The sequence below is a fragment of the Aedes albopictus genome, chromosome 2 (assembly GCF_035046485.1).
Source record: "Aedes albopictus strain Foshan chromosome 2, AalbF5, whole genome shotgun sequence".
Lineage (NCBI taxonomy): Eukaryota > Metazoa > Arthropoda > Insecta > Diptera > Culicidae > Aedes > Aedes albopictus.
The window spans coordinates 213225514-213238104 of record NC_085137.1 but is presented as its reverse complement, the minus strand read 5'-3'; the positions used below and the strand labels follow the sequence as shown (position 1 = coordinate 213238104).

Genomic DNA, 12591 nt, shown 5'->3' with positions numbered 1-12591 from the left:
ACCGCGGACCATGTGCTCTTTGAATGCCCACGTTTCGTGAATCAAAGGTCGAGTATGCGGGAGGTATGCGGTAGAGAAAGAGATATCACGTCTGACAACATTGTTGAAAGGATGTGTAACGGGAGCGGACAACTGGGATTCCGTTACTTCTACGGTTTCTCGGATCGTATATGAAATACAGAGAAAATGACGAGCCGAACAACAGCTAGTTGAGTTGGCACCCCTTCCCATCCAGGAGCATGAGTTCAACGGGTAGTCTAAGTACTGGCCAGGACCTGAGCCTCCAAGGGAGAGTGAACAACTTAAGGCGGTAGCTGGTGGAACGTTTACCATTAGAGTGTACTCACTCATGTATGGTCCACCCTTCTCGAAGTCATCCCTAATGGGTGTACCGTGAAAGTAAGGAAGAGAGAGAATGAGTTTTTAGTTGGTCGATCCCTAACCCGAGGAACCACCTCTTGGGTATCTTATCAGCAGATTTTCTCATTCTATAAAAAAGAGGTATTATTGTACCTTGTAACTCTATTCACGAGCGATAACGATGATCTCGAAGTGAAAAGGCATCCTTCTGCTTTCTATAGTCTCGTAGTATGCAAACGAAGACAACATTTGCGTTGCGTAACACACTGATCCTTAGAGTTGCCCTAAACGTTCACGAGTGGACGTTGAAGCGAGTCATCCCGAAAGTCTTGATATCTTTGAACATAAAGTACCTCACGCCGCACCTATGCCGGAATAACGGTAGGGGTAGATAATGTTCAGTAAGGAATCAGAGATATACCAGCGATTTTGTAGCACTGGACTGTTTTCAATTGGGTTTTTAAATTAAGAAAACTTCAATGATTTCTTATTTTTAAACGAAAGAGCACCTTTTTCTGAGCCGGTATGATTTTTTCAGATTTTTAAAACTTTATTTTGATATCTAAAATCAATCTCAAAGATTTTTTTTTTTAAACACCTTTTGACAGCTGGGCAACTGCTTGACAGCTCCGCTCAGTACAAAATGCGACGAGGGGTGATTCGACAAATCGCTCCCATACAAATTTCAAATTGATTTTTAAATAGGTTCCCGGGCACCAAAATTGATGAAAATTTGGATTTCGGCTCAGTTTGGCATGCAGATTCAGAATATGGAATTATCTCAACACCACTAAAGAAGCCAATTGAAAAGAACTTAATAGGTCTTCAAATAAATTGTAGTCCACTACGTTCCATCTAAGTAATGATCCCTTAACAACGTTACTAGTTAGTAAACTCGACATTGTTTCGCCACTCGCACAAAGCTTCTGCATATATGTACTGAGTTCGCTGATAAGTCACCTCCAGTGCAATCGATCAAAATAAAACAAATCTGTCTCCGAAATTGGGTGATCCGAGTTGTTCTCGTGCTCCGGCTCCAGATAACGGGCGATGTTCGCTAATTTATTGCGTTCCACCACGTCTCCTGCATGCGTTTGGCTTTTATCAGCAATATGGGTGTATATCTTGTCTGTATGATGGCTGACTGACTGTGTGTACAGCTCAGGTAACGTAATAAAGCTATTATAATGAGACACAAAAAAAGCTGATAAGAAGGGACTTTGAGCAGAATTAAAACAGAGGGGTAAAAATGGGAAACACCGCGTCCGAAACGAAAGTGTCTCGATTATGCACAGGTAAACATTGCTGGCTGCATAAAAACGTTGCCAATTCATTCGTCACGGGTGGTGGCTGATAAGACACGAGACCCGAAAATGTCTTTCAATTGAAACAATTGTGTTTCCGTTTTTTTTTTTGGGAAAGGGTAACAATGAAGAAGACTCTCGGTTACTTGGGCAGCTTTAAGCTGTACTTTGAACCGTAGACAACGTAATGATAATTATCTGGATGTGTCATCATCACGTAATTGGCCAGGTCTGGAACAGACAGGTCGAAACGAAACAAATGCTTTACAAGCGTGACACATAAACCGATTGATGCTAGTCAAAATTGGCACGTGCGTAGAAAGAACAGATAGAGATAACAAGTTCATTTTTTTTTTATTTGATTTCAATAAGGGATAACATTAACGGTTTCAGCAAAATAGCTTGGATTATACTACTTTACAAAATAAAACGAAAGTTAAGAATTTTGTCCAACATTCAGAACTTGTCATGCTGGTTCCAGAAACGGACATTCTTTAGACAGAACAGTTTTTGAATTATATGTGAGATTTGTATCAATTACCAAAAGACTACCAGTCACATATATTTCATAGTAAAGGACAGATGTCCAGTCTTCTAGCATGCAACAAAAGCTGAATATAATATTTCTGATTTTTTGAACACAGTTTCGCTAATAACAAGACTTTCATCAATTCTACGATGAAAGTCTTGTTATTAGCGAGTTCCCATAGCAATAACCAAAACAAATGAAAATATATTTTAGGGAGGGATAAATTTAAGAAGAGTTGTCAGCTAGACTGACATCGATTTTCAAAAATGTTAAATGGTCAGACAGCAGCAACTGGACGGGAAAGTAGGAGAAGGGGGTGGTAGGTTTGTTATATGTACAAAAATGGCAATTGGTATTGAGGAACGAAGACAACTTGGACATCTTGAAGAGAATAGTGATTTTGTGTGAGAAATGTTCTTTAGTTTTTTACAGAAAAATTGCTTTTCGGTCAGGGGGGGGGGGGTGCAAGCACCTTTAGCAAATTTGTACCTACTAGCTTTTATAACTAAACGCAGCACGATGAAATTGAATACAATAACATTATATTCTTAAAGCATTATTAAATTCTACAGCTGTCACGCTGTTGTATTTTGTTAAATACTTTAAAAAAAAGCTCGTCTGATCTACACAAATCAACTTTTTTTTTTGGTTTTTATTTCTGTGTATTTTAACTAAAGCTAATTCTACACTTAACACAAATCAACGTGATGTTGGTAGCGGTAACCAATTTCTGGAAGATTAAGGATTTTTATTTGATCATGCATTATTTTGCTCTGATTTTTATATTGTTAAAGTCTATAAAACATTCACAAGAAAGTACAGCTGAAATCTTTTGGAAATTACGATCTTTTTTGAAGACTAACCTAGAATTTCCTGGATCCTGTTGCATTCCTTCTAAATTATCTTCCAATACTATTCGCTGGAATTCCTCCACAAATTCTTGGAATAATTGTAAAAAATCAGTAACCCAGGAAAAGTTCTTGGGTACATTCCTGAAAAGATGTTTGAAGGGTTTCTGAAAGTCGTAATTCCTGGAGGTATATTTGGATAAGACCCAGCCGGAATTCCTGGAGAAATTTCTTGGATGAATTCTTGGAGCAATCCCTGGAAGAAAGCCTGAAGAAATCTCCAGAGGATTTCTGGGAGGAATTGCTGGAGAAATTCCTGAAAAAATCCCTTGAGAAATTCCAGGAGGATTTCCTGGACGAACCCTTGGAGGAATTTCTGGGACATTCCTGGAAGAATCTCTGGGAATATCCCTGGAGATCTTCGTGGGGGAATCTCTGAAAAAAATCCTGCAGGAATCTCTGGAGGAATTCCTGAAAAAATCCTGAAACTATTCCTTCCAGAATTTCCTGGAAGAATCTCTGAAGAAATCCCTAAAGGATTTCCTGGAGAAATTCCTAAAGGAATCGCTGATATAACATCTGAAGGATGTCTAGAAGCAATTCCTGGAGAAATTCCCGTAGCAATTCCTGGAGCATTTTCTGGAAGAATTTCTGGAGAAGTTCCTGGAGAAATTCCTGGATAAAATCCTGGAAGAATGACTAGAGGAATTCCTAGAGGTATTCTTGTGGGAATTGCGTTGGGAATCTCTAGAGGAAATCTTGACAGAATTACTGGATGAATTTCTAGAGGAAACTCCAGAGGAATTCTGGGAGATTTCTATTTCTATTATTTTTCTATTTCTGAAAAAAAAAATCCCTTGAGAAACCCTCGAAGGAATTCCTGAAAGAATCCCTGGGGGAATCTTTGAAGACATTTGTGGAGAAATCCCTGGAGGAATACCTGGAGAAATCCCTGAAAAATTCTTGAAAAGGTATTCATAGAGGATGTCCTGGAAGAATACTTGGAAGAACTGGAGGATTTCCTGGAGGAATATTCGAAGGATTTCCTGGAGGAATCCTTGGAAAAATCCCTGGAGAAATTTCTGGAGGAATCCCTGAAGCTATTCCTGATGGAATCTCAGGAGAAATTTCTGGAGAAAAACCTGGAGGAATCCCTCGAGGAATTGCTGACATAGTTTCTGAACGATATCCGAAAGCAATTCCTGGAGAAATATTTGAAGGAATTTCTGAAAAATTCCTGGGGTAATTCCTGGAGGAGTTTCTGGAGAAATTCCTTGATAAAATCCTGGAGGAATTTCTAGAGGTATTCCTGTGGTAATTGGTGGAGGAATCCATGATGGAATCTCCAGGGGAATTTTGAAATATTTTCTGCAGAAACTCTAGAGGATTTCCTGGAGGAATCTTCGAAGGATTTCCTGGAAAAATCCCTGAAAAAAATCGTGAAGTAATCCCTGGAGGAATACCATTCATGAAGAAATCATTGAAGAAATTCCTGGAGAAATGGCTCGAGGAATCCTTGAAAAAATCCTGAGGATATTCTCTGAGAATTTCCTGGAAGAATTTCTGAAAAAAAAAATCCCCAGAAAATTTTCTGAAGAAAATCCTGGAGAAATTGCTGGCATAGTTTCTGAAGAATGTCCCAGGAGCAATTCCTGGATGAATTCCTGAAGAAATTCTTGAGGTAATTCCTCAAGAATTCACCGGAGGAGTTCCTAGAGAAATTCTCGAATGAAATCTTGGAGGAATACCTGGAGGAATTCCTGGAGATTTTCCTTTGGAAATTGTAGGAGGAATCCTTGAAGGAATTTCTGAAGGAATTCTTACAACAATTACTGAATAAATTTCTGGAGGAATCTCTAGAGGAACCCTGGGAGAAATTTCTGAACAAATCCCCTGAGAAATTCCTGGAAGAATTTCTAGAGAAATTCCGGAAGAAATCTCTGCGGAATTTTTAGAGAAATTCGTGGATAAATCCCTGGGAAATGCCTTAAGAAGTTCCTGGAGGAATTTTTAGCGGAATTCCTGAAGGAATGCTTGCATCAATTCTTGAAGGAAGATCTGGAAAAATTCAATATGGAATTCCTGGAAAATTCCAAAAGGTATTCCTAGAGAAAATTCTGGAAGAATTTTTGAAAGAATCTCTGAATGATTTCCTGGAGAAATTCCTGGATGAACTGCTGACATAATTTATTGGGGAATTCCTTGATTAATTACTGGATGAATGCCTGTATGAATTTCTGGAGGAATCACACAAAGAATTTCCAAAGCAATCCCAGGAGTCCCTGAAGCAATTCCTGGAGGAATATCTGGTGGAATTCCTGGAGGAATCGTTGAAAAAAAAAAACTTAGAGAAATCTCTGCAAGAATCCAAGAAGAAAGCCTGTAAAATTACTCGGAAGAATGCCTAGGAGAATTCCTGATGGAATTTTTAGATGATTCTCTGAAGTAATTCCTGGGGAAATTCTTGCACGAGTCTCTAAAAAAAGTCCTTGAAGAAATCCCTTTAAGAATTTCTGGATGAATTTCTGTAGGAATTCCAGGTGGAATTCTAGGAACAATCCCGGAAGCAATTTATGGAGAAATCTCTGGAGGAATGCCTGGAGGAATTCATAAAGGAATGCAATAAGGAAACCTTGGAGGATGTCTTGAAGGAATCTCTGAAAAAAAATGTAGGAATTCTTGGAGGGATTCATGGAGGATATCCTAGAGGAATGCCTGTAGGAATTCCTGAAGGAATCTTCAGAGGAACTCCTGGAGAAATCTGTAAAGGAATTTCTGGCGAAATTTCTGGAGGAATCTCTAAATGAACTCCTGGAGAAATTTTCAGAAAAATCCCTGCTGGAATTCCCAGAGGAATCTCTGGAAAAAATCCTAGAGGAATTTCTTAAGGAATTCGTAGTAGAATACCAGGAATAATTCCTACAAAAATCGCAGATGGAATTTTTGGAGAAATTTTGAGAAATCCTTAGAAGAATTCCTGAAAAAACTCCAGAAGGAACCTCGGAAGCAATTTCAAGAGGAATTAGTAACGGAATTCCTAAACAGATCCTGGAGGAACTTCTGAATCAATTCCTGGAAGAAATCCTTAAAGAATACAAGGAGGAATTCCTGAAGAAATCTTCAGAAAAAAGTTCCTGGGAGAATCTTTGGAGAAATTTTTAAAATAAGTTGTTCCACAAAGAATCACAGAAGCAATTTCGGAGATACAGTGATAGACATTCGTTTAGCCGAGACCAAAAAATTTTCAAAAAAGTGTCAGGAAACTCATACAAAAGATTTTATGATAAAAGTTTTTTTATCGTAGTGATAGTATATCTAGTACTGTTTTATAAAAATGTGATATATCACACATCACACTTACATATACACTGAAACAAAAACGAGGGTAAAAACCCTTCAAATGTCATTTTTTGCCTAGACATTCGTTTAGCCGAGGTTAATGAAAAATTGGTTTTCAATAGATTTTTTGCAATTTCGTGAGTATATTTCGAGGATATACCCCAAGGCATTTAGTTTATGACGTGTTAGCAAGATACTTGACCTTAAAAGGTTATTTATTTGTGAGATTCAGAGAAATATTATAAAAAAATGTCCCGATAAGGAGAATCGATAATAAACAAATTTATTTAAAAAAATGATTTCTGTAAAAACTCAAACATAAGCTAGATTAGCAGTTTTGAAAATATGGCACAGAATAATTGTTAGAAATGTTCAAATTGTTGCATAAAATGTCATGAAAAAATTGAGTATGTTGGTTTTTGGTTGGTTAAACCATTAAATGGAAATGATAAAAGCTAAAATAAATAGTTCTGCGTTGAAATAATGGCGTGCCCTAATGCCTGTGGAGTATACCTGTTTGATACTAGCATTACTTAATGAGTAAGAAGACTGATTAGTGAAAGAACTGCAAGAACTGTCAGAATTTTTGTACCATGTTTATTTAAAAGCTGATGTTCATACAAAAATGCATGACATGGACAAAACATTGGCTTATTTCATTCAGTTTGAAGAAATATATTATAAATGAGTCTAAGATTTGAACCACATTCATTTTTAATATGATTTATCTGAAACCTCCTCTCCTCTTCTTGGCGTAACGTCCTCACTGGGACAAAGCCTGCTTCTCAGCTTAGTGTTCTATGAGCACTTCCACAGTTTTTAACTGAGAGCTTCCTCTGCCAATGACCATTTTGCATGTGTATATCGTGTGGCAGGCACGAAGATACTCTATGCCCAAGGAAGTCAAGGAAATTTCCTTTACGAAAAGATCCTGGACCGACCGGGAATCGAACCCGTCACCCTCAGCATGGTCATGCTGAATACCCGTGCGTTTACCACCTCGGCTATATGGGCCTGAAAAGAACATCTAAATTATAAAACAAGAATTCATGCTAGAAATTTGAATACTTTCGGTGAAATTTCTCGAAATGTGAGCCGTCCAATGTATGTTATTTCAGCCAGAATACAGTCTAGAAGATATCGGGAGTTATTAGAAGACGTAATAGTAGTAAACGCTGTGATTTATGCAAGTGAAACCATCATATTTCATCAAAACAATACTTAAATACGTGATTTTTTCATGGTTTGCGTTGTTTTTTTTTTGCTAAAAACATTGTTTTTCGTAAATTTTCAACTTGCACTCGTCATAAAACTTTCATTTGATTCTTTTGAAACACTTCCGATAAAAATAACTACATCATATCTCAATTTGGAAACATTTACAATATTATGACATACTTATATGAGATGCATGTAAAATTAATATGGCAACACTTCCAAAAACGATCTAATTCATGATATACAAGTCGATCTATAATGCAGGTCACCATACAAAATGATTTTGTTGAATATTTTCCGAAATTTGTTTGTTTTTTATTATGGAATTTCAAAAATTGTATTATTCGAATGTCTAGGCAAAAAATTAAATTTGAAGAGTTTTTACCCTTGTTTTTGTTTCAGTGTATATGTAAGTGTGATGTTTCACATTTTTAACAGTACTAGATATGCTATCACTACGATAAAAAAACTTTTATCATAAAATCTTTTGTATGAGTTTCCTGACACTTTAATGATTTTTTTTTGCCTCGGCTAAACGAATGTCTATCACTGTATGCTCTGTAGAAATTCTGGAGGATATCCTAGCGGAGTGCCTGTAGGGATTAACGAAAGAGTCTCTAGAAATACTCCTGGAGAAATATCAAGAAGAATTCCTGGAGGAATCTGTGGAGGCATTTCTGAAGGAATACCTGGATGAATTTTTAGGGGAATCCCTGCAGCAATTCCCAGAGGAATAATTCCTGGAGGAATCTCTGAAGAAATTCGAGAAAGAATCCCTTGAGAAATTTCTGGAGGAATCCCAGAAAAAAAATGCAGATGGAATCCTTAGAGAAATCCTGAAGGAATTCTAAGAAAAGTTCGCGGAGGAACTCCTTGAGGAATCCCTGTAGCAGTTCTGAAGGAATCTCTGCAGGAGTTCCTGAATCCCGGAAGCAGTCCCATGAAGAATTCCTTAGGAAATCCCAGGAAAGCTTTCTTAACAAATTCCTGGATGAATTTCTGTAGGAAAAAAATATTAAGGTATCCAGGTCTGCAATAATTTTTGGACGAATTATTGTTGGAATCTTTGGATGGACATTCCTTTGAAAATCCTGGAGAAAGTTCTGGAGGAATCCTCGAAAAAAGCACTGGAACAATCAATGGAGGAACCTCTCAAGATATCCCTGGAGAAATTCCCGGAGGAATGTCTGGTTAAACCCATAGACGAATTCTTGAAAAAATCTCTGGAGCAACTCATGATGGAATCACTGAAAGAAGCTATGAAAAAAATCCTGTAAAAAAATGTGAAGGAATCGTGGGAGGGATTCTTGAAGTATTTCTTGGAACAAACCCTTAAACAATCACTATCGGAACCCTGCAAGATACTCATGGAAGAATCCACGAAAAAGAAACCCCTGGAGAAGTCCCTTGAGGAATTTCTGAAATAATCCCTGGAGAAGTTCTTGAGTAAATGCCTAAAGGGATTTCTGAAGGTGTCCTTGGAAGAATTCGTAAAAAAATCCCAGGTGTTTTGCTATTAGCATGACGTTTGTTTGAATTGAATAATGGTGGAATTCGTGTAGCAGTAACACATAACTGCACTCTATAGCAGCACATGGTTCTACAAAGTCCTGCTTTTCCTTACCGGAACTGGTTCCGGCATATCTGGAAACAAGGTTGCGACCATTCATTTGCAAAAAATTACATTCATTTGCTATTATCTCAGTTCAGAAGCATGCTATCGAAAAACAATGTATGGATGAATTTAACCTTGTAGTTTTATCTAAAAGTTTGCCGAATAATATTGGGGTCGCAAACGTATCCCAAAGTCGTGAGCGAGCTGTGAAGGCAACTCTCCAAGCGGTGAATGTAAATTTCATTCACGCTGTGGAAAGTTGCCTTCACAGCTCGATCACGACTTTGGGATGCGTGTGCGACCCCAATGTTATTCGGCAAACTTTCAGATAAAACTACAAGGTTAAATTCATCCATACATTGTTTTTCGATAGCATGCTTCTGAACTGAGATAATAGAAAATGAATGTGAATCTTTGTAAATGAATGTTTGCAACCTTGTCTGGAAAATGTGGCATGTTGTTTTTGTATTTCATGGATAAACATTACAAAATTTAGCCAATCAACCAAGCTTGTTATTTGTTAAAATTCTATGATAAGATTGAAGTGGTTCTCTTGGAGAAATACTTGGCGAAATTTCCTATGGTTCCCGAGTAAAAAAGGATTGATAAGTGTGGAAAATTGGGTCTCCAGTTAGCCTAGTGGTTAAGGACAAACTTCTTGAAATCCCGCTTCAACATTGCATCGAATCTTCAGACGCACAAATCTCAAGAAGCAAGCTTCAAACAACAATGTATTTCATTATTCTGTTCTTGCTCACTTGTAATTAGCTTAAAATACAAAGCTCAGGTGCATTCGTTTTGTTTCCGAAGAGATTTGTGCCCTCAAAATCGTGAGTAGGTGCCAAAGTCGGCCATTGCGGCGGCCATTTTGGGATTCTAACAAGTCTGTCCTTAAGGTCGCCAATCCGGAGACGGCGGGTTCGATACCCGTTCCGGTCGGGAAAACTTTCTCGACTCCCTGGGCATAGTGTATCATTGTACTTGGCTCACAATAAATTCATGCAATGGCAGACAAAGAAAGCCCTTCAATTAATAACTGTGGAAGTGTTCAAAGAACACTAAGTTGAAGCGAAGCAGGCCCAGTCCCAGTAGGGACGTAGAGAAGAAGTGTGGATAAAAACTTTAATTATTAGAATAGTTTATTTTTTGAGATACTTTTTCTGGAACTCTTAATTATTGATAATATTTGAGTTGGCTCGAATTAAAAACATCTGGTGGCCGGGGAGGCACGCCCCCTGTCCCCCTATGGCTACGCCCATGCTGGTTAAACATTAATCCCTGGAGAAATACCTATAGGAATATCTGGATAGATGGTTAAAGAAAACCTAGGGGAAATTTCTTGAGGAATCGATAGACAAATTATTTTAGATAATCTTAGAGAAATTCATTCCAAATCTTCTGAGGAATTTCTGGGTGAGTCAAGCAATAATATAATTTGGACCTATCCCAGGGGTAACAAAGACGAAGAATCATGCAGCAATCTGATATTAGTTTAAAGGTGTTGTGACCAACTAGCTAAATTTGTTAATTTTTATGTATCCTAAGTAATATTAAAATAAGTAAGTTTCCTTGACCTCATTTAAAGTGTATACTGGCAGGTTATCGTTTTTAATAAAATTACAAATTACAAACTTTTCATCCAGGACGGCAATTGGATGAAATTTATTTTCACGGATTTTTCAGTTATTTTAACATAATTAAATTACTCATGTGGTTGAAAAAGGTTGAGTGAGGTTTTCGAAAACTATTACAGTGCCATTATTCAAAAAACCATATTCATGTTGATTTTCTCTATGAATCTGTGAAAGGCGGCATACCTAACTAACATTTTTGCTGTACGAGCTTATGCCAGCTTTCTTCGAAGAGCGTTTGCTACATAAGATGTTATGCAGCTACTTTTGTTGGTAGGGTATTCAAGCAAATTCGGTTAAAGTGCGAAAGCCTTGGATTTTTTTCACGGGTGTAATCACTCAGCACCGTCAATTCTCCTCTCAGAAAACCAACGTGATCATCGGATTAATAATTCAATCCTTAGTAGTACAGAAAAACAAATACAAATACTGTTACGCGTAAAACTCCAAATCATAATTATGGTAACTAATTTATTATGAACTGCTTCAGACTAGTCGCAAAAGTGCGTTAAAATACGATTCATTTAAATATTTAAAGGGGTTAAAGCTCTACACTTTTGTTGTTCCATTCACATGAATGAAATTCGGCGCGTATTCATAGAACAAAAGAAATGTTGCATATCGTGAAAAGAATGAAAACGAATACCGTTACTCACCTGCTGTTGTTTCATTCATAAAATCCGAGCACTCGATGGTTGGCCTTTACGGCCGCCGACAAGTGTCGATTCCTATTGGAATCCACCAAGTTCGGGCGGCTAAAATCCAATAAATCCCCCGAAAACAAAAGCCACTCCGTTTAAATCACCGCACCACACGAACACGCGTTTGATGAGATAATCGACACTCGTTTCGCAAAACGATAGAAGGACCTTTAAATCTTCTCTTTTCCACCGCTAATCACTACCGCAAAAGCTTTGATTCAGATCTCCAACCAACAAACTGTTTCAGAACCCGAAAGTCACTATACAATCCGATTGTACTCCGAGACGACCGTTAGAAATTTCCTTTTGTTCGACCGAACCCGACAAGTGATAAAAGTGCACTGATGATGCTTTCGCGACCTCCGATTCTGTTATCCAGTTTCGTCTGCCGACCGGCTGGCTGGCTTGGCTTGCGTGCTCTTCTCTCGTTCTCGTTGGCTTTGGCTCCACTATCGCGAAAAAGGAAAGGAAACAAAACAACCCGACGACGAACGAACGAAGGGTGGCCTCTGGCTGCGTCCTTTATCTGTTGTTGAATGTCGGTCGAGAAAGCCGGCGGAAATGCTCTCTCCTCTCGCGACAGTGCTGAAATTTGCGCGCGCGCTTTTCCTGGCACGGTTGAAATGCTTCACATGTGAGTGCGGAATATTGTCATATCGGTAAAAGTTCGTGAAGTGCTCCTCATTCATGATTTTTTTTAAAGTGTGTGACCAAGTACTAAGAAATAACAATTTCATGAATGGGATACAGGAAAATAATTTATTGTAAGCAGAACTATTCGGTCAAGAATGAGAATCTACATGGGTAGAACAGAACGTAGAACCAATCAAGAAGCACGTCCTATATACCACGTGAAGATCAAAGTTTCAAGTTTCAACCAAATTTTATTTACAGTGAATTGGAAACAATGAATAAGTCCTAATCATGAAAATTCCATCAGCTTACACTACTAATCAATGCGATAATTCGACAATGATTTTTCATTTGGGTCTAACTGTCATTGATTGTTGGTTTTTCTTCATCGATCCTCTTTTTGGGTTATTGTT

The 12591-nt window shown here is 37.9% G+C and overlaps 1 protein-coding gene across 1 annotated transcript in view; it reads right to left on the bottom strand.

Moving 5' to 3' along the window:
* LOC109420544 (uncharacterized) overlaps positions 1-12115 on the bottom strand; it is a 129430-nt gene extending 117315 nt beyond the window's left edge. The window contains exon 1 of the mRNA XM_062851094.1: positions 11501-12115. The gene's annotated coding sequence lies outside the window, so the exon portion shown is untranslated. The remainder of the gene's footprint in view (positions 1-11500) is intronic.
* Between the last annotated feature and the right edge of the window lie 476 nt (positions 12116-12591).